At 40.4% G+C, this 21,735-nt stretch overlaps 1 protein-coding gene across 1 annotated transcript in view; it reads right to left on the reverse strand.

Annotated features, from left to right (window-relative positions):
* oxr1a (oxidation resistance 1a) overlaps positions 1 to 17,549 on the reverse strand; it is a 152,374-nt gene extending 134,825 nt beyond the window's left edge. The window contains exon 1 of the mRNA XM_054781623.1: positions 17,414 to 17,549. The gene's annotated coding sequence lies outside the window, so the exon portion shown is untranslated. The remainder of the gene's footprint in view (positions 1 to 17,413) is intronic.
* Positions 17,550 to 21,735: the final 4,186 nt, after the last annotated feature.

Below are 21,735 nucleotides of genomic sequence, written 5' to 3' on the forward strand. Positions count from 1 at the left end.
GTTTCATTTAATTCTTGTAGTGCTTTATCACTGTACTGTATGTCCTTCATGTGTTGTGTGTACAGCGTGAGTGACATAGGAGCTAATTTAGGCATAATTTAGGTATAAGATCAGATTTACACCAAAACGCGACTTACATCACAGTCTAGGAACCAAGCTCATGCCTAACCCCAGGACCTCCTGTGTCACATCTAATCTTAAGGAAACATAAATCTGCTTGAAAAAGGACAGAAGACAAAAATATATATATAAAAAAAAAAGTTTATTCTCTGAGCGTACCTTTTTAAGAGTATTTGTTGGATTTTTGTCTAAAAGATCTGCATCGTAATGTAACAATGGCCTTTAATGTAATTCTGTGCAATATACTGTACCAGTCAATAGGTGCTGTTTACGTTATGTGATAGTGCAGCATGCCCTATGCTTAGGAATTATGCATAGGTAATAAGGAAACTTAACTCGGAAATTGTTTTATGCTTTCATTGAAGTAGTTGCAGATGTTATCTCAGCTCAATGTATTTTATGCTTTCACTGAAGTTGTTGCAGATGTTATCTCAGCTCAATGTATTAGTCTGTTTTGATAATCAGGTGACTGGAAACAATGCTGGTCCTAGCAACTCATACAGGGGTTGGTAGTGCTAAATAAAGAAATATTATAAGGTTCTCAGGAGAATTTCAGTTTGGCGTGAAAAAATTCTGTCTCCTGGGGGGGCATGAGAACCATTGCCCGAAATGGACATTCATGTATATCGTATTGGAGTAACCGTATATCGCATGCTTCAGAGAATAGTTAAAGCAGCACAGAAGGTCATCAGCTGCCCTCTCCCATCCCTGATGGACATATCCACCTCCTGCTGCCTCAGCAGAGCAACAAAAATTGTCAAGGACAGCTCCCACCCTGGCTTTGAACTGTTTAACCTGTTGCCCTAGGGAAGGAGCTACAGGGGTGTCAAAACCAGGCCCAACAGGCTGAAGAACGTTTTTTCCCCAAAGCCATAACCGCATTGAAATCAAACATCCACCGACTCCACTAACCACCCCGTCCCCACCCTGCCTGTTCATCCCTCCAGCTACAAATGTCCATCCATCCATCTCCTATGCTGCTTTTCCTCACTTGGGTCGCGGTTATGCTGGAGCCTATCCCAGCTGACTCTGGGCGAGAGGCAGGGTGCACCCTGGACTGGTTGCCAGCCAATCGCAGGGCACACATTGCCATACTGTACAACCAGTCACACTCACATAGCTACAGATGTGCAATATGAATTATGACTGAACCACTGTGCAATCTCTGTATACTGCGCAATATCATACCAATACTCATATTCATTAACATATCATCTCATTCTTTACACTTCTTAAATTAATATTTTATTCTATGCTGTAAATGTGTATATAGTGTACTGTGTATATATTGTCTACATTTTTATATTTATTATATTTACATAGCTGTCTGCACAGAGAAGGGTCTGCTTTAAATCTCATTGTACATGTGTATAGTGACAATAAGGCATTTTATTCTATTCCATTGTATGTATCTCAACTTAAGAACAGTGTGTATAATTCATAGTGCATTGATCCAATACGTACACACCAAAGTAACGACGATAAAAGGAGTAGCACTAATAATTTGTGTATTTCATTTACATAGCAAACATGACTGAATGCATCTAGCCTGTATTTTCTAAAAAGGTACAATTCACGTCGTACACCGGTTTCAATTTGTGGTAAATTCAGCATAGTTTTTTAGTTTTCCTGCATTATTATCCCTGCATAACCTAAAACCAAAACAATGCACTCAGTGGCGCCATGTGGTTCCTCCTGACACGATTAGACTGGACCTTGTCAACTTCTATCTCTGTGGCAAAACAACCGTGTTTGAGGATGTGTGTCCTGCCGAGCTTCATCAGGCCAGCCTTTTGTTTCAGCTTAATTGTCTCTGGGCGTGCAGCACATTCTGACAGACCCCATCAGCATCCAAGCATGTAATGGATTGAGGCAAATCCTTCCGACAGCTAGAGGGACAGCAGGTAGCTTCTGCTGGAGGCTGCCAACTGTAAAACATCAACGACACATAGGTGATGTGTTCGGGCTGAACACAAAGCAGATTTAAGATGAAGGCTGACGAAGTGATTTTACATCAAACTACGATGAGCCAAGCATGTTTTCCCAGCTACTATTAATATGACCAAGTGCAAACAGGCACGCTTTGCTTTGGCTGCAGAAAACTCATCCCACTGTTTCCATTGCAGCAATGTTTTTGATATTTGTCTACTTTGTTCCCTGCCACCGAGCTTGTGAATGACAAACAAGAGAAGGTAAACAGAGATATCAATTGAGTTGTTTGCTGGAAGAAATCCAAACTGTGAGCTGTAGAAGTGGAGTATTGATCACGGGTCGGATCAGCTGCCCCAGCAAGCAGCTAAAATCGGTAACTGCCATGGAGCAGCACAAACATGGAGGAAAGGAAGTAGATAAAAATAAAAACACAGAGCAGGTCATGGTACAGGTATAGCTAGGGGAAGATTTTTGGAGAGGCACATTCCTTCTTTGTTTACATCAACAATTGCGTAACCATGTACAGTATTTTTTTGTTCCTAAAATTAGCAACTAAGCAATGGTAGGTATAGCTGAGGGAACCTTTTCAAAACAATAAAACAATAAATAATTTACAGGAAATACTAGCTGGAGGTCCCCATTTTTGTTTACATCCATTTATTTTTGTTTACGTAAAAATAAATGGCAACTAATAAAGTTCTACTTCCAGCTCAGACTCATTTGTGGATCCCAGATGCATAATTTGTTACATTGCACTAAAAAGCATGAACGCAAGAAGGTTGTTGAATACAAATGTGTCTCAAATATCTACATAAATGTTTAATAATTTGGCAAGTACTGCTTTTAAATGAGGCATTTTTATCCTGCCCAAAATTATGTGCACATCCAACAACTGCAGTGGCATTTCAATCAGGGCCCTGTGCTGTGCTGTGCTGCAGTAATATGACTCATCTGCTCTTTACTAGTGTCCCATGGTTGCTCCTTTGTCAGCACCTACCCATTGTTTACATCTGTCTTCAGTCTCTCATCTCCTCTTTCTCCACTATTAATTTCCTTGACCATGTCTGGTGAAAAACACAGAGCCTGATTGCAGTACTCTTGCTGTAGTAGCAGGGGTCATATTAGCCTCGAAGGAAATGCAATGCCACTCTGAATATTCTCAGTCAATTACTGGCACCTTCTGCCATGTTTAAGTGTGACAAATGGTCATGATCTCAGTGGCATCTTATCCACATCTCCTGTGGGTGAATGGAGATATATCCATGAGGTCAGTAGTTCTGATGGATGGAAGTAGTTCTCAAACAGAAAAACCTACACATAAAATCTTTTGAAGCACAAGTAAAATTTGAAATTGTCTTAATGGACAGTCTTCACAAAACTCCCATTAAGGCTATTAAGAAGATTCAAGAGTTTTATTGTGGTACTGTAATCCCTCATCTATTGAGGCTAATTGGTTACAGACCCGACCGTGATAAGTGAATTTCCACAAAGGATTCCTTCTTTATGAATGGAATATTTTTGGAGGTATGGCATAGAAAACCTGTTTTCGGTCTTCTAAATACGTTTTTTAACATATTAGAGCCCTCTAGACATAAAATAACACCCATATAGTCACCTTTACGTTCGCATAACCCAATATAGTAAATATAATCAGAGAAAATAAGCCATTTAAGACAATTAAAAAAACTCTTACTTGTGTGTGTCGCAGTAAATGTTTTCCGCATGTGTGGAGGACAGGAAGTAACGTTGGGGGTTCAGTTAGGTTTTAGGTTGTCATGGGTTACAGCTGAAACAGTAGCCTGTTTTTATTATTATTATTATTATTATTATTATTATTAATAGCATGGCCGCACAGTGGTCTAGTGGTTAGCATGTTGGCCACACAGACACAGTCAGGAGATCGGGAAGACCTGGGTTTGAATCTACTTTGGGCATTTCTGCGTTTTCTCCGGTTTCCTCCCACATTCCAAAAACATGCACGTTAGGTTAATTGGAGACTCTAAATTGTCCATAGGTATGAATGTGAGTGTGAATGGTTGTTTGTCTATGTGTGCCCTGCGATTGGCTGGCGACCAGTCCAGGGTGTACCCCGCCTGTCGCCTGAAGTCAGCTGGGATAGGCTCCAGCATACCCCCGCGACTCTAATGAGGTATAGAAAATGGATGGATGGATGTTATTGTGCACCAAGTCTGGTGCTTGTCTCAAACAATTAGTGATTATTGACCAATGAAGAACACTACATTGAATTTTTTTTTGGACGTTTTTATTCTTGATGATGCTTAATTTTGGAAAAATATACATAGTTTGCTTAAAAAAAATGCATTTTTTTTAGGTCATACTCAACCACAAAATAGCATGATTAGCATTAATATATGTTTGAATAACAACGTAGCAAAGCCACAAAATTGGAACCGCAATGTTTCGAGGGACGACCGTACAGTGTATCCCACAGTACCGTAATCTATCTATGGCATGTAGATGACTTCATCGTCAAATTTGCATAACTGGCCATGGCGCAAGGCACTGGCCAGACATGAGAGTTTTAAAAATTCAGACTCAGCGTTTCTGTACGAACTGATAAAACTGAGCTTTTTGGTTAAGTCGTAAAAAATCCACGACATGATCTCATTTTTTAAACCATATTTAACAACACAACATGAAATTATTTGTTGAACATGAAATTGCTGGTTTCATTTCGTGCAGCAGCAGACACGTGTGCATGCACCTTGCAACACGCATGGCTGATTAAAAAAAAATAGATTCCCGATGTTTCCTGGGCTCCAAGTCTGTGGTATGTGCATACGAGGTGTGCTAAGAAGCAGAGTTACAGTGCCATCTATCGTACGGAGTTGTAACAACAAGCTCCACAGGCAGTCCTATGGAGTTTGTGAGGCAGGGCCAACAGGTAGCGCTAAATCTAAAGAAAAAAAAACTAACAAAAAACATGAAATCAACATACCCGCCTTTTTCTTTTTCATTTATGTCTTAATATTCAAAAAGATCTCAACAGTAGGGGTGTAACTAACGATTATTTTGAGAGTTTTCTAATCTACTGTAAAATTCTCACAGTTGTGATCTCAAAATGTCCCATCTGTAAACCTACTCAGCATTTCCTTTGATGCCTTGGCACACACACACACACACACACACACACACACACACACACTGCCATGTATTAAAGATGAACACATGTCTAAACTGTTCCTTCTATGGACCAAAGCATGACAAAAATCTTCAAAATAAGGCTTGTGAAACCCATTTTTTCGAGTCTTGAATGCTTCCTGTTTAGTGTAATCTCCTACATATCACATTAAACTCAAACTGATAAAACTGTACATTATTTAAAAGAGCACAGACAGAACTGGAAAAAATGGCCCTATAGCACAACAGCCTCTAGCAGTAGCATACTTCTTTCTCACACCTGGGGGATGTATTGTGCTTGTGTGTACAATACTATATCAATTCACTCAAAAACAAATACAGCCACACGACGATAACTTATTGCAATAGAACAATTCTCTACTTTGCCAACAGCCACTGCCTGCCTGCCTGATTTGTTTCTCTTTCCTCCAGAACATTTCCTTGTGCATACAGCCTGCACATGATGACGAAGGTTGGGGGGGGGGGGGGGGGGGGGGGGGGGGGGGGGGGGGGGGGTGAGCCCACAGTGTCCAGCAGAGTAGCTCATGGCAAGGTATGCAGAGGAACGGGAACACTGTCACATTAACTTAAAAGAAACAGGCGCAACTGAACTGGGGACTTTTCTCTGCTGAGTCATTGTCTGGCATGGTAATAGGCTGATGCCTATGAAGTGTCACTCAAAAATATACCCCTTCCTCTTGCTTTGAATCAGCCTTTAAGCAGTGTTCTAAAGTCCAACCAAAGCCAAAGTTGGTCAAAACATCAAACTATGCTGGCAGAACGGCTTGCTTCCAAACACGTTTCGTGATACACGTTAACTGCTTGTCACGCTGTTGCTCAAACTGCAGAAAGCCATGTACCAAACATGTCAAATCATTTTAATTTATTTTGCCAAATACAAATACAGTAGATTTTTGTGGGGGTTATAATCCGGAACCACCCGCGAATGGCAAAAATTGACAAGTAATTGAGACACCCACAAAAAATGTCTATTATTGACACATGGCTCACACCACATGCAGGGCTCCAGGCAAAATGCGACCATTTAGTCACATTTTGCAACTAAAATATGACAGATTGCCAGTCAATTTTTCATCTACTATTTCGCACGTGCGACCAGACAAAAGCACTTGCTCCCTCATTACCGTGAGAATGAAAAATAGTACGTAAAATGTGGAGTCAATTGACGACGGCGTGTCACAGTCCAAGCCTATACTGTAGAGGTCAGCGTGTGTGATCTCTCACGTTTTAATCTCATTGCAGTTTGACTTATCTGCCATCTTTGTTCACACATTTTGCCTGGCTCTCACTGTCTCTCTGGTGGCAGGTAGCGAGAGCAGATTTCTATAAGAAAAATATTAAAACTGTTACTTTACTCGGTGGCCGAAACAGTGGCCTAATGGTTAGCACGACAGGTTTGAATCTCCATTGGAACATATTTGTGTGGAGTTTGCATTCTCTCCCCGTGCGTGTGTGGGTTTTCCGAGTGTACGCCTACATTACAAAAAACATGTGTGCTAGGCTAACTGGAGACTCTAAATTGTCCATAGGTGTGAATGTATGAGTGTGAATGGATGGTTGTCTATATGTGCCTTGTGACTGACATGACATGGCGACCACTCCAGGGGGAAAGGTATATGATAATGAAAAGTAATTATGATGCTTTGGGAAAATATAGAATTCACTCAATGGAAAAAAATAGAACATGTTAAAAATTGTCAGTAAAAAAAAAAAAAGAAAAAAAAAAAAGCTAAAACCCTTGAAATCACTGCTTGCAAGTAGGACCACACAAGCGTTGCACACTTAAGATAAGCAAGATCTGCAATACAAAGAACAGAAAAGACATTTTTTTTCCGCAGAATATGGCCTCTTTTCTATTTGCTACAGTGCCTAAGTGTCTCAGAGTGGACCATTACCTTGATTGCACTCCTCCATCCTCGCTCTGCCAACAACCACAACACCCTAATTCAACATACCTGCGGTGCCAATGTTTTCAGTTCCATCTTCACCTACTGTACACCTGTGAGGATCCATCACATGAACTGTCATCCAAATCCAAGCGGTGCATTCTCACTAGTGTCCAGATAAGTGATAAAGATAAGTTAAAGATCTCTAGCAAGCATCCTGTGACTGCTGACACAGTGGGCATCATGAGTGGTGTGAGAGTGTAAGCAGGGTGTGCATGGAGGCTGTAGCAGCGTTGTGTGTTTAGTCAGGTCTTCCCACTTCTCGTGACCACTGAAAATTAAGATTGCCAACAGATTTTTGATACGTTAAATAACGGAAGCAGAATATGGTCTACTCGGAGCTGACTGTATCCCTCCTTGGTACAAGACACAAGCCATGCGCCAAAATCCATATTCTGGCCACTACATATCCACCTGCCAGAAGGCTGGAAGAGTGACTGGGACAGCAATATGACCCCGTTACGTGTAACAAAAGGGGATGCCTGACTGTATAGAGGACTTCCTCAGCAAGCAAAGCAGACTGTGTGGCATGGAGGATGGCGTGATGGGTTCATGCCTGCTCTGATGTCCAAAGAGGACATTGAAGTTGACACATACAAAATATACATGCTGTCCTTTTCTACCTTTTGTTTACATTCTTGAGTTAAAAATCAGCTCTTTTTGCTATGACAAAAGTTATTAAATGTCTCGATGACTTTGGTATAACACAGTCTGTCACTGACGGTGACAAATTCATGACTTCGCCGAATCTGAGCGGCAACTGTGTCACTTTATTAGCGCATCAGGAGAATTGGTCACAAGAAGGCGACATTACAGTCTTATGTGTGGATGATAATTATCTTTAAAACGTGCAACTTTCTGAATGTTGCCATTGCACCCATGGCAATGAATTCCTACTGCATAACCACAAAAAAATACAAACAGCGACTGGTGAAATTAAACAAAAAATTTTAAAAATGGCTCTACCTGAAGTAATAAATAACAAATAAAATATATAAATAAATTTCATAGGGCCCTATTATACCTTAAAACATATTTGAAGATATCTACTAGGGGTGTCCCAATCCGGTATTGGCCGAAACAAAAAGATCCCTGTTTGTGTAAAAAGTCACACTGAAAAAACCAAAAAAACAACCATAAAAGGTCAAATTCCAGTCAGCATCACTGACCATGGTGCTGATTCAAGTAAGAGCTAGCTTTGGTCCCTGGACACTACACAGTGGTACCCACTACCCATTCATCCATCCATCCATCCATCCATCCATCCATTTTCTATACCGCTTCTTCTCACTAGAGTCGCACGGGCACGCTGGAGCCCATTCCAGCCGACCTCAGGCGAGAGGTATCCACTACCCCTCAGGAATAAATGTAGTGAACAAATTCCACTCTACATTTTACATGTGACAAATAAAGTAAATTTGCATAAATCTTCATTTGTGTACAGGGCTTAAACAGAAAAGCGAGCAACAAACGTAAGTGTTTTCATCATACTGCTGTGTTTTGGTGATATTTGAGACAAAACTTTCCCAAGGAAACCACAAAATTATTGTACAAATACCAACGTCAAAGAGGCCATCTTTCGTCTCATCAATACAGTCAGGATCACATTGTTGGCCTTCTAAAACTAAATAGGAGAGGAGGATAGAAGGGTGGTTTGTTGTTACACTCAAGCGAGGGGGAGGAGACATGAAGGGGGTCACTGGACTGGGTTCCTGGGGCTTAGCGTGGCAAATCCTCAGTAATCCTCAGACTAGTTCCATGGCTACGTTTACACATCAAGCTTGCTTCACAACACTGTAAGTCCTGACTACCACTTTGTCCTCCCTTATAGTTCACCTGTTCTTTTATTTAAAAGGACAATTGAAGATGTTTATCCTCCTTAAGTCTCTTTTGAGATCATCATCATTCGACAGCAGGATAACCGTGAGGGAGTCAGACAAAGGGAATGAAAACCAATCATTCCACAGGGTATTTGTACATACTGGAACAAGTGAGGCTGAGGGAATTGCTTCACAGTCTGACTGCACAATCATCGCCACTTTGAATGTTTTTCCTGAATTTCTGCTGCATTTTCACCAATGTCCCAAGGTAACATGAGCCCATAAGGTAAAGAATGCCTTTCTTGGAAGTTGTAACATTTATTTACTACCGAGTTCCTGGAATCACATTACAATAGACCTTCATAAATCACAGCATCCTAGCCCTGTTTATTATCTTATTGCAATCCTGTTGATTGAAGACGCATCTTCTCGCTCTGTATTTCAACATCTATGATTTATGATTTCCCACAAATCTGGAAGCACAAAAAAAAAAAACAAAAGACAAAACTTGAGTTGAGGGATTAATTGTATTTGAGACTATGTTGCTATATGATAAAATATGATCTTCTAATAGCAAAGGATGCAATTTCAAGGAAGTCCAGTGATTAGTGGTGGGAATCTCTGGCCACCTCACAATTCAATGCGATTACGATTCAGAGGCCTGTGATGCGATGGTAAAACGATTATCCATGGATCTTTTTTGTGATCAAAAGTTTGTTAATTTTTTCAAGCATAATTTTTTTCTATATAGAATTTCTTTTTACTCACTGTGTACTACTAAAACAAAGCAAATTTGTAATGATCCACAATTAAAATAAACATGAAACAGATTTATTACCCGGAGCTATTTGACATTTCTTAAAAAAGAATATAAAGAAAAAAGCAGCGGCATGGGAACTTGTTGGCGCCAGAGTCAACATATTGGGTTACATTAATTGAAAACAGACGTTTATGTATGTTTATTTTCAATCCTAGCAAGATCCGGTACTAGCAAGAGTACTTGATCAACACCGGCCGCTTTTCCTTCTCTGAACTACTTTGACACCCCCCAAATTCCACATCTGACAGCCAATCAAAACCGTAGGAGACTCGTACAATTCGCTCTGCACGCGACTCACCAGTGTAGCTGGTCACAGTTGCTCGTCACCATCCGTGTGCAGGGTTTGCTACGCGTTGGCGATGAGTTTTCGCCAAACACTGTCACCTCCCGTGTGTGGCGCCCATTACCCTTAGGTGCACCACCATCAACTGTCCATGCGGCACTTCCGCGTTGCGTCTTTTTGTTCCGTCAGCATCGATTATTGACATTTATGAATCGATTAATAATCGTCAATGTCCGCATTGCGATGCATCTAAGAACCGATTATTTCCCCCACCTCTACCAGTGATGCACACTAAAGAGAGAATGGAGTATGTGTGAAATAACTCGGCAATAAGAAAGTTCAATGCAGTGCCTATCAGCATAGTGACGAAGCTTTAGTTCACAGTCCAGATAAATGATAAAGTATACCCTCCCATACATACTTTAGTCAACATATCTCGTCAAATCTTCTCTTGCAAATCTCAGGGGCTGGCTGCCTATAGCCCAGCCCCTGAATCACAGCTCAGAACTACATACACACACATCATATGAAAACAGAAGAATCCAAATTAAAATATGCACAAAATGGAGGAAAGCGATGTGAAATTGCCGTCAGTTGAAAAATCCTTTATTAGTCGCACACTCTCATGTCTCTGGTGAAAGTCACAAGTAAATGTGCAAGTAATGGTTAGTTTCGGTTTCAGTTATGCTGACAACCGCTTATGTCAACATCATCTTCTGCATTGCACAGAAACAACAATTAAAACAACAATGAATGACTATTTGTTGATGAATGATTATTCCCACGCTGGTACATTTTCCATACAAGTGGTCTACTTATAAACCAGAGAATTCCCAGAGAGACTGCTCTTGTTTGCATCCACTGATCGACCTTTTCCGAAAGGTCAAACCACAACGGTGCAATGTAAAAGCAGTTTGACATACAGTAAGACACTGCTAATTAACACCACATTATGGACACTTAAATACATTTCTTTACAAATATTAATTTCAGAAGAAAAAAAAATAAGTCGGTTGTGGTGTTGAGTGATTGGATGCCTCAGGTGTAACAAAGTACATTTAGGAGGTAATTAAAAAAACAAAAAAAAAAGAAATATTGCATTAATTCAGATGAAACAAGTCTTTCAAATTGCGGGGCTTCACTCTCACGTTTTTAAAAAAATGCATGAATTAGTAAATCATGCCGTTTTGTGGTTAAATACAACCTATAAGTGAAAACAATTACGCATATTGAAACAAGTTCTATATATTTGTCTAAATTAAGCATTTTCAAGCATAAAAAAGGCAATGAACTTAATACACAAATATAAGGCATTCAGAAGACACATTCAAAGAATGATACGTTGCATTCTACACTGCTGACTAGGTGTTAGTAACGTTACTGAAATGTTTGATGACACACAAGCACCAGACTTGATCGCTTATATTGCAGGTTTGAATTATCTCACAACAGGCACAATAATCCCTAATAAAATTCCAAACAAAAACATGGGCTACGGCTGGGGCCGTAACCCACTCCAAGCTAAAACTCAACTCTGAACCCCCAACGACATTTCCCGTTCGCCCGCCACACGACTCCCCGAGGGAACACATTGAAAGTAACACACACAAGCACGGGTCTTATGTATGTACGTCTTAAATGGCTTATTTTCTGATACTATGTCTACTATATTGGGTAATACAAGTGTAAAAGTGACTATGGGGTGTTATGTCATGTCTAGAGAGCTCCAACAATGTTAACAACCGTATTTAAAAAGGTCATAAACAACAAACTACAAAAACATTCCATTTATAAATAAGGAATCCTACTTTGTGGAAATTCACTTATCACGGTCGTGGAACCAAATAACCGTGATAAATGAAAGATTACTGTACACATTTTGTGGGCCTTTGTTGACATTGTTGCAGCTTTGAGTGCCTGATTTTGTGGAAACTTTTCCCAAACCTTGCAAAAGGAGTTGCAGTGCTTTTTAGATAAAGTGAAAGTTGTGATAAATAGTTGCGATGTTCCCTCCGCGTAATTACACTCAAAAACTAAAATGCAACTCTTTTGGTTTTGCTCCCATCTTTCATGAGCTGAACTCAAAGATCCAAAACTTTTTCTATATAAATGGCCAATTTCTCTCAAACATTGTTCACAAATCCTAGTGAGCATGTCTCCTTTGCATATCAAGACGCATGATTATTGCACCGTTGTGCCTTAAGCTGGCCACAATAAAAGCCCACTCCAAAATGTGCAGTTTTACTGTACAGAAAACCAGTCAGTATCTGTGTGATCACAATTTGCCTCACGCAGCGTAACACATCTCCTTCACATTGAGTTGATCAAGTTCCAAGATGCACAATAAGGAGGCACTTGAACAAAAACAGGCTGCATGGTGAAGCTGCCAGAAGAAAGGCACTACTACGCTAATACCTCAAACCAGTCCACTTACAATAGTCCAAACAGCACAGAGACAAGCCTCAAAACTTCTGCAACAGGGTTATTTGGAATGATGAGACATATACAATGTTTTACCATCCAAGACTTTAAGAAAAAGTACAAGCAGTTGATGTTCACATATATATATATATACACACTGTAGCGTGCTTTAAAATAATTGAAATATACTGTATAAAACAAGAAACCACTTTATCAGACTTACAACTAATTGAATTTGCTTCTTTGTGAAAACATCATGTATGCAATCATTTCCTTCTATGTGAATAAAAGGGAGTTTTATTAGCATAAATCTCAAAGCAGGAATCAACTGGTAACAGCGAGCACTCACTGATGACAGCGTGAGGGATTAATGAAAGCCAGCAGGACCGTGCATAATATGATCATGAAAGTCATCATTCAAGGCGTACGTGTGCGTGTGCAAAGTAAAGGCAGGGTGCTTTACCGTATATTTATTTGTTGGAGACCACCTAGAAACATAAATGGAGTATGTTTTCACTCTAGTGTCTGCTACCTCAAAGTATGACAGTATGACAGTATGACACAATGAATCCACAAATACACAATTTATTCCTATTTATATGATTTTGCATTTAATGCACCACCCATATAGTCTCTTCAAGGTGTACTCTGACATTGATTGAACCAGTCATACATACATCACAAGAACACAAACTGTCAGAAGGCAACAACTCAATTCTGCACCAAGCTCTGGCCCTTCTGTCTTTTATTAGGAAGTGCAATAAGAGATTAAGGAGACAATATAGAGGCTACCCTCATCATCCCCATGAGGCAACTCATTGTACACCTTATGGGTCTATACCTTATTGCATTATGCAATGGTATAATAGGCTTAGGATCATGCGACTCCTCAGGAGGGAGTTTTGGGCAGACTCAGATGACTCAGTTCATTAAATCTCCCCTCCTCGGAGCTTTACAGCTGCTGAGGAGTGAAGTTTCTATGCTCCCACATAAACACGGACCTCAGGTGTATAGATTAGCCCAATATTACTCATATCCTGGCATAATTTGAATGAAAGTGTGTTTTATTTGATGAATGGGTATGTTGAAGCTGGACAAGGCACACTTGCTTTGTTTCGTTTTATTTTTTATTTTACATTTTCATAAAAAAAAGTTTCCTGTCCAAATTATGCATACCCCTTCTCAATACAGGCATACCCAATAGGTAAAACGTATAGTTTATTAGAATCCTCTAGTTTACATTGTGCTCAAGTTATAGTACAATAAGCCCTCGTTTATCACGGCTAATTGGTTCCAGACCCGACTGTGATGAGTGAATGTCAGCGAAGTAGGATTCCATGTTTACAAATGGAATATGTTCATAGTTATGTCATAGATAACCCGTTTACGACCTTTCAAATACAATTTTTAACATTTGTAGAGCCCTGTACTCATGCAATAACACCCCTATAGTCAACTTTACACTCATATTAACCTGTGAAAATAAGGCACTTAAGATAACCAAAACTCCTGCTTGTGTGTGTTGAAGTAAATGTGTTGCGAATGTGTGGAGCACAGGAAGTGATATCGGGGGTTCAGAGTTGAGTTTTATCTCGGCATGGATTACTGCAGCAACAGTAACCCTTGTAATTATTATGATTAGGGATGTCCCGATCCTTCAGGATCGGGATCGGCTGCCGATCTGCTGTATTTTGAAGATCAGATGATAATCGGCCTTCGCCACGAGATCGGGCCGATCCGGTTGCTGCATAACGTTTGTAACTCTGGACACACTCCAAACACTCAAAGCTGGGAGCCACTCAACCCCCGTCACTCTCAAGAAGAAGAAAACAGAACACCACCTTGCAGACATGTCCGCGGTGTACCGTGTTGAAATTAGTTTCACGTTGGATGTTGGCTATTCAGCTCCGTAGCTACAGCGGTAGTTCCCCCTCACTGTGCCCAGACTGCTGTGTCATTGTGCGGGGAGCTCGCACACAGTAGCGGATCTATGTGATGGCAGTGGCCACCCTTGGTCACTCTCCAGCCACCCCACTGGCCATCTATACATTTCAGGTATCAACTTATACTTCAGCCAATGAGATGAGAGCGTAGGCGGTGCCCCGATAATCAGCCAATGAGATGAGAGCATAGGCGGTGCCCCGATAATCAGCCAATGAGATGAGAGCATAGGCGGTGCCCCGATAATCAGCCAATGAGATGAGAGCGTAGGCGGTGCCCCAATAATCAGCCAATGAGAGCGTGAAGCGTTAGAAGGCGTCACCAAGTGTTAGTCTGAACTTCCACCGACTTGAGGCATAAATAAAGTTGATCGAAAAACTTGCACCGACTTGACGCTTTGTTATATGGAATTTCTTCCGTAATGCGATGCAAAAACTTTACATAAATTCTTTACGTTCAGTGGAATTTACGTAAAAGGAGGTTTACGTTATGCGAGGTACTACTGTATATTCTAAAATCACACCACAAATTGATCTATAACCATGTCAAATGATTACTCCTACCCTTTTGCACGCTCATTTTTTCCAATTTGATCTTTTATTGGATTAGGGACCTGAGTCACAGAGGTTTGTTACAAAAGCCAAACAATATTGTTGGTCATGCTGTGGAATAAAAAAAGTCAATTCAGCAATACTTTGGTTGTGTTATTGTTAATGCTTTGAAGAGCTATTTTCATAACCATACTCAATTCCACAAATGCATGTTTGCAAAAACAAAAACAAAAAAAGGATCGGTACCGGATCGGATCAGAAAGACTATTAAAAAAAATTTGGATCGGATCGGAAGCCAAAAAAACCCTAATTAGTACATCCCTAATTATCCCTCCATTCGTTTTCTATGCCGCTTATCCTAATTATGAGGATTATTTACTGTTATTATTACTGCACCTGTAAGATAATTCAAACCCGCAATAAAAGCCTGTTTGTCTTGCGTGTCTCCGCTTGTGTGTCTCACTGAACATTACAGTCTCACTGACACCTACTGTCCAGTGTAAAATACTGCATCAGAATTAAATCAGAAATACTGTCATTTTTTAAAATTACCATTTGCTTAAGTATGCATTTTTTTTTACTAATTGGCCATATTCAACCACAAAACATCATTAATTTATTTTTGAAAAACTGCGATAGAATGAAGGCGCGAAATTCTAACCGCGATGCGGCGAGGGACGACTGTATATCTTAAACCAAACACAGTAAAAACAAAAAAACTTAAATGCACTAAAAATTGGTCAGGTAAAGTTGGGCTTAACTGTTTTAGTTATATTGTTTGCTTTCACATGAGTTATCATTTGAATATTATTTTTGCTACACGAACGTAACACACATAACACAACAGCCATTCGACAATAAATTGCCTTTTATCTAACAGCAAAGCCACTGTCGTCAAAATAAAACAACATACTTCATACATTGAGCATCACAAATTATTGCGTAATTTACAAATGAGTCCGTTTTTTCTCTTGTATTTATTCATCTTGAATCTCTTATTATTTGATATACTGTATTCGTTCTACTTACTTAATTTCTTCTCGTTTTCTTCCTTTTTCCTTCATTACTGAATAAGTTCTGTCGATCAGTTGCTTCACATTCTCTAGTCCAGGCGTCACCAACGCGGTGCCCGCGGGCACCAGGGAGCCCCCCCCCACAACCACATGAGATGCCGCACGCCTGCTTTTCATTCAGGTTTTCAGTTAATAATGTGAGAAAGAAAGAAATGCAGTCTGAAATACAAAATGTGAGTTGTGGATACCAGCATTTTGTTCATGGTCTGGTAAAACAAGCATATTCGGTTTGTTTGGGTTGAAATAAACTATGAAAATATAAATGTCACAAAAGTAAAGTAGCTCTTGGCCATTTTCACTTTGTAAAAGTAGCTCTTACAAGAAAAACGTTGGAGACCACTGCTCTAGTCCTTTCTCTCCCCATTAGAAAATGGACACCCAAACACAGGAAGTTAACACATTTTCAATGACAAAATGTGACACGTGAATTATTCTAAGCGTCAACATGTTAAACACATGGTGAGAATGAATTGTCAGTAGTAGACTTGGAGAAGGTGTTGGATTAAATAAACTATGATTCTTCCTACTCTTTTTCGGACATGATGAACATGTGGGTGCGTTCACTTGATTTTCTTCCCTGGACTTTTTGATGATCAAAAAATGTAAATGGCTACTCTGTTGACTTTTAAAACAAATGCCACAGCCTAAGTTATTAGATATTTTGTAGTATGGTTGTACTTGCCAAGGTCCGTGGGTCGATCACTGCTGCCGTCTTGACTCAATGTTAAAGCAATGGGAACCAAAGGCACTATTTCCCGGTATGAAATTTCGAGGCGCGAATGTGAATGAGCGATACCGCACTCAAGTGACCACCAAATACCTCATCTGCTACCAGAGTACCAGATCGCGAGGGGGAACGCACCTTGTTAATGTCTGAAACTGTTTTTTGGTTATTTTAACCGCATGTTTAGTTTGAGGTTTTCCATATAATGTACCCAAAATTGTAAACCGATAGAACGTCAATAAATGTCATGATAACATTACGATGGGGTTCACAAACTAAGAAACGTCTTACTTTCTATTACTTAAACCTTCAACCTGTCATGTCATGTTCGTCATAATAACACAGGCTACTTAGTAATGCCGCAGTTAACATTGCAAAGTTTCCCTGTGAATGTAAGCCATCTAAAAATTCATTCAATCGCGTTAGTGTGTGAATAACATCAATAGACTTCACCCGGAAGCGTCAGCATCAGCATCCTCCTATTTACGAACCAGTCGGGCTTCTGTGCAATGCAACACAAGACTTTGCAAACACGAAATGTTTACAAGGAAACCGCTCATCACAACATTAGCCCGGGACGTGCGGAAAACAACACACAGCCGGTGCACATCTGTACTTACTTTCAGTATGACGTCAAGCCTCGATGGAAGAAACATCATTTACGTTCAAAGTGAATGAATACTCATCAGCCGTGCACCCTAGTGGGAATGTAACACTGCACACACAAGAAGACATGCGGAGTCATTTGACCTTCTCCCAACAGAAGGTACCATCAGTGAGACGGAGGATGGGGGTGGGTTGGACCATACCAAGAGGGTGTCCTGGCTCGGCAAGGGGGTGTCTATCCTGCAGAACAGCTATGCATGTCCACACAGTGTTTCAACATACAGTAGTAAACAATTATACGTGTATTCTATTCAACTCAGTGAAAATTAATGTTATTAAAACAATAATTTATTAACTTAAACATATTATGCATTGCCATAAAGGTGATTTACTCATGGGCACATGGCTTGACAGGTATGATGAATGTAAAGTATTGACATTTTTTTGGGTGAAATGTAATGATTGAAAAATGTAGTTATAATATTCTGATAAACATTAATATGCAAAACTACAGTGGCTGATAGGAGTAAATAAACAGCAATGGCCAAAGGCTCCAAACACAGAAATGATCCAAAGCCAAAAGCACACAAGCACAAAAAACACAACCATAAAACAAATGCAATGGGAAAATGCTACAAATTTAAAAAATGTTGCAATCACACAAACGAAGCAAGATCAAAAGCAATTGCAAAAGAAAAATCCTGCAACCCCCCAGCCCTCTTCCAGGCTACCGGGGGGAGTCAGACGCCCTATTCCCGGCTACCGGGGGGAGTCAGACGCCCTCTTCCAGGCTACTGGGGGGAGTCAGACGCCCACTTCCAGGCTACCGGGGGGAGTCAGACCTCTAATACGCTACATTAATCGGTTGCGCTATAATATTTTAGAATACAGCTTTTCAGCCAAGTGTTTAACAAAGACGTGAGGAAAAATATACCTTTTCATTCAACCTTTTTAAAAGTGTCTTTAATGACGGGCATCCCTCAGGGCATCCCTATGCTTTCCCTGTTAGCCTGAAAACGTCCGTTTCCTTCCGTGAAGTGGCAGCAGTTTGCTCATGCAGTTGTTTAGGGGATTTGTGTGTGTTTTTGGTATTTTTAGCATTTTTCTTTTGCATTTGCTTTATGGTGTCTGTGGTTATGGATAATCTGATAATCTGTGATTTGGAGCAGTTGGGCATTGCTGCAGATTTGCCCCTATAAGCCACCATAGTTTTGCACTTGAATGCTTATTGTAATATTATAATGCCTGTTTCTTTTTAAATCATTAACCATAATCGTTTTAGTTTTGGATCATTTCTGAATTGTGGGGATCTACTTAGCCTGAAAAACATTCCACTCAAAAATACAATATGTTATTTGGATATTTTTATTGATGTCTTTTTCAATGCCAGTCTGAGCAGGTTCCTCCAGCTGCTCAGAGGGTGCCAACGTTCAAACATACTGCATGGGTTATATCCCGCCTCTTCCTGCTTTAACGACGTAACAAACACACAAGCACTAGTTATGTTTGTTGTCAGCTAATGATAGCAATGTGGCAAAGTGTAGCTACTAATAATAGCTTGTTCACCTTTGTGATCTTTCATTTTTATTGTTTCCCATTAGATCCTTTCTGAGAGGGTGGCGCACACCTGTCACCATTTTACAATTACCAAAGTGGTATTTAGCTACCTAGATACATGGCTACAGGAGGAGGATCTGGGTTTGTACTTCAATGTCATCATGCTGCTCAAGTGGCATTTGAATTGTTTTCCTGACACAGCATCTCGCCAACCTTGTCAGTATTCGTTGCTTTTCTGACTCAGCCTTGTTTTTTCATATTAACTGTTTCCCATCCTGGAGCTCCTTGTGACGCTGTCCGGCTCACCTGTGTCCGAGTAGTTCTCCTTCCCTGCTGTTTTTTCTATGGTGCTTTATGTTTTTATACCTGCTATTGCACCGTCTTGTTTTGAGTTTTTTCATTGAAAAACTGTTTTTGATTAGAACCGTGTGGTGTGGCTCTGTAGTTAATTTTATAGTCTCGTGACACATTCCAAAAATACAAATACAAAAAAGAACACAAAAATGGGAAAAGAGCAAAAAGTTTAAATGTTCATGCTAGTAGGACAAAGTTAGTGAGGTTAGTGGGTTAGTGAGGTTTGTTGAGTGTAAAGCCGGGCTTGCCTGTTCAAGGAAGGTAGCTCTCTTTTAAAGCAGCTATATCACCATGGTAACACCAGGTTATGTCCAGACTTTCATCTTAAAGGAGACCTTTTATACTCATTTTTGGGCCTTTGTATTGAGTTCTAGACTCCTTTAGAGCAGCTACACACAATAACCCGCAAAGAAAGCTTTGTAGATCTTCCAGACCTGCAGTGTTTCCTTGGATTTCGAGCCTCCCAGCCAAACGTCTGTGTAATTTACTCCATCCCCGGCCCTCCTCCAGGTACAGCTTGCTCTTCTGACTCAACACGACCAAGTAACGTTGGAAAGGCGTCAGACTTCAGCAACAGTTTGGCGGATAGTCCAGCTTTGTATTGGCCCACGTTCAAAAAACAGTCCCGTGTGAAATGACAGATGACAGATGAGCACATTTTTCTCTTGCTGGTCGGAAATCAGCAACTCCAACCACTTCTGCCTGATGCTTGCCTCTTTAGGCACACCCGAACAAACATTTCCTGGGAGCCATACATGCTAACAAGGTGAAAAGGGCAGAGCGAAGCTGAGCGGGGTGAGGGCAGGCTTACAGCGTGTGCCTAACCATGCCCATATAAGGAAGTTGCATTGACATCAATGGAACTCGGTGTTAAAAAAACTCTGTAAAAGACAGCGTGCAGAGCCATCCAAAAATGCTTTCAGGGCTCACTTCCAAATGCACAAACCTCATTATCTGACGCGTTGGCATCGTTTAACACAAGAATACAACATTGTAGCAACATTTATAGGTTAGAAAAGAGGAAAAGCATAATAGGTCCCCTTTAAAATCGACTTTGAAAGTGTCACTTTTTCACTAATTCGGAGATGGCGTCCCCATTTATTGAGAAACCGGTGGACCTGGGAGCAAAAATAACTGGAGTAGCACTACGACGGGAGCGGCGTTTTCAAGATGCTGCTGATCCCCTAGCATTCTCTGATGAAATTATCCATCTGTAAGCGAGATAGATTTTCAGCCGAGGGAATACACTACATATGCTCACTTTTTGAGCCGAGCGTCAGGAATAAAATGCAACATTAATTTGGCCAACGTTAGAAGATGTGTATGTCACATCAGTCCTTGTGTAAGTACTCAGCCTGTTTATCCATCTTTTTATATTACAATATTTGCTGGCGGAATAAGCACTCTGAGGCATCAATCAACTGTGATAAAACACTTCTTTATCTTAACAAAAAGGAAAAAAGTGTCACAAAGAAAAAGTCTCCGTGTGAGGTGTTTTTTTGTGCATGCGCGTTGTGATACCCGACTCGGGTGAATCGAATTGTCGATTCACTTTAGTGAGTGACTCATAAAAAGTCGAGTCGGTAAAAGGAATTGAGTTTACCATCAGTATCAGAAATGATAGGGCCCTATGTATAACACTCGCTTGCAATCTTGCTTCTTTCTACCCGGAACCATTTTTATTCTGTGATCACGTCCTCTGTAGAGACACTGCCTTGTTCAAGACAGTAGTGCCACATAGTGTTTAAACTAAGAAGGACAAAGCAGTTAAGTACATGTTTTAAGCGGGCCATAGTCCATTATATTTTTACACTTTGATATGAGCCAGTTAAAAATGGATGGCGTGCTGCATTCTAGGGTGTAGTTCATTTTTGGCCCAAAGTCAGCTGGTAAACGCTAGCTTGTGACCCTGAACAGGATAACCGTTGCGACACCATTGCATACAGTAAACCACAACGTCCTTTAGAGTGCTTCAACCAAAGCACAGACCAAAATCCATTTATTTTACTGTCTTGAGTGTGCTCTTTTTGTGATGATGATGCATGTACAACCATGCATCGAATCAAAAGGGGCTCAAGGGCGAATGCAGAAAATACATGTCTGGTCACATTGACAGGAGTAGGACTTCATGCCTGCTGAGTTGGAAACTGGATTTCTCAAGTATAAATGAAGACTTGTTAGTGTATTGATTGATGCTGCACTTCCGCAGTGAGGGGCTAAAATCAATGAGCACAGCATGGAGCCTGAAGACTGAGTGTTGAAGTCTGCAATGCCTCTTAAACGCCCCGGAGCTCACTCATAAATAAATGAAGGAGACATTGTATTTCCTTGGAAAATAAACATATTTTCTTCAAAGAGAAACCAGTTTGTGCCTTTCAAGCAATGATTCTGTAAAAAAAAAAAGATCATTGGCTAAACCAATGCA

This window comes from Dunckerocampus dactyliophorus, chromosome 7, assembly GCF_027744805.1.
Source record: "Dunckerocampus dactyliophorus isolate RoL2022-P2 chromosome 7, RoL_Ddac_1.1, whole genome shotgun sequence".
In the NCBI taxonomy this organism is placed as follows: Eukaryota; Metazoa; Chordata; class Actinopteri; order Syngnathiformes; family Syngnathidae; genus Dunckerocampus; species Dunckerocampus dactyliophorus.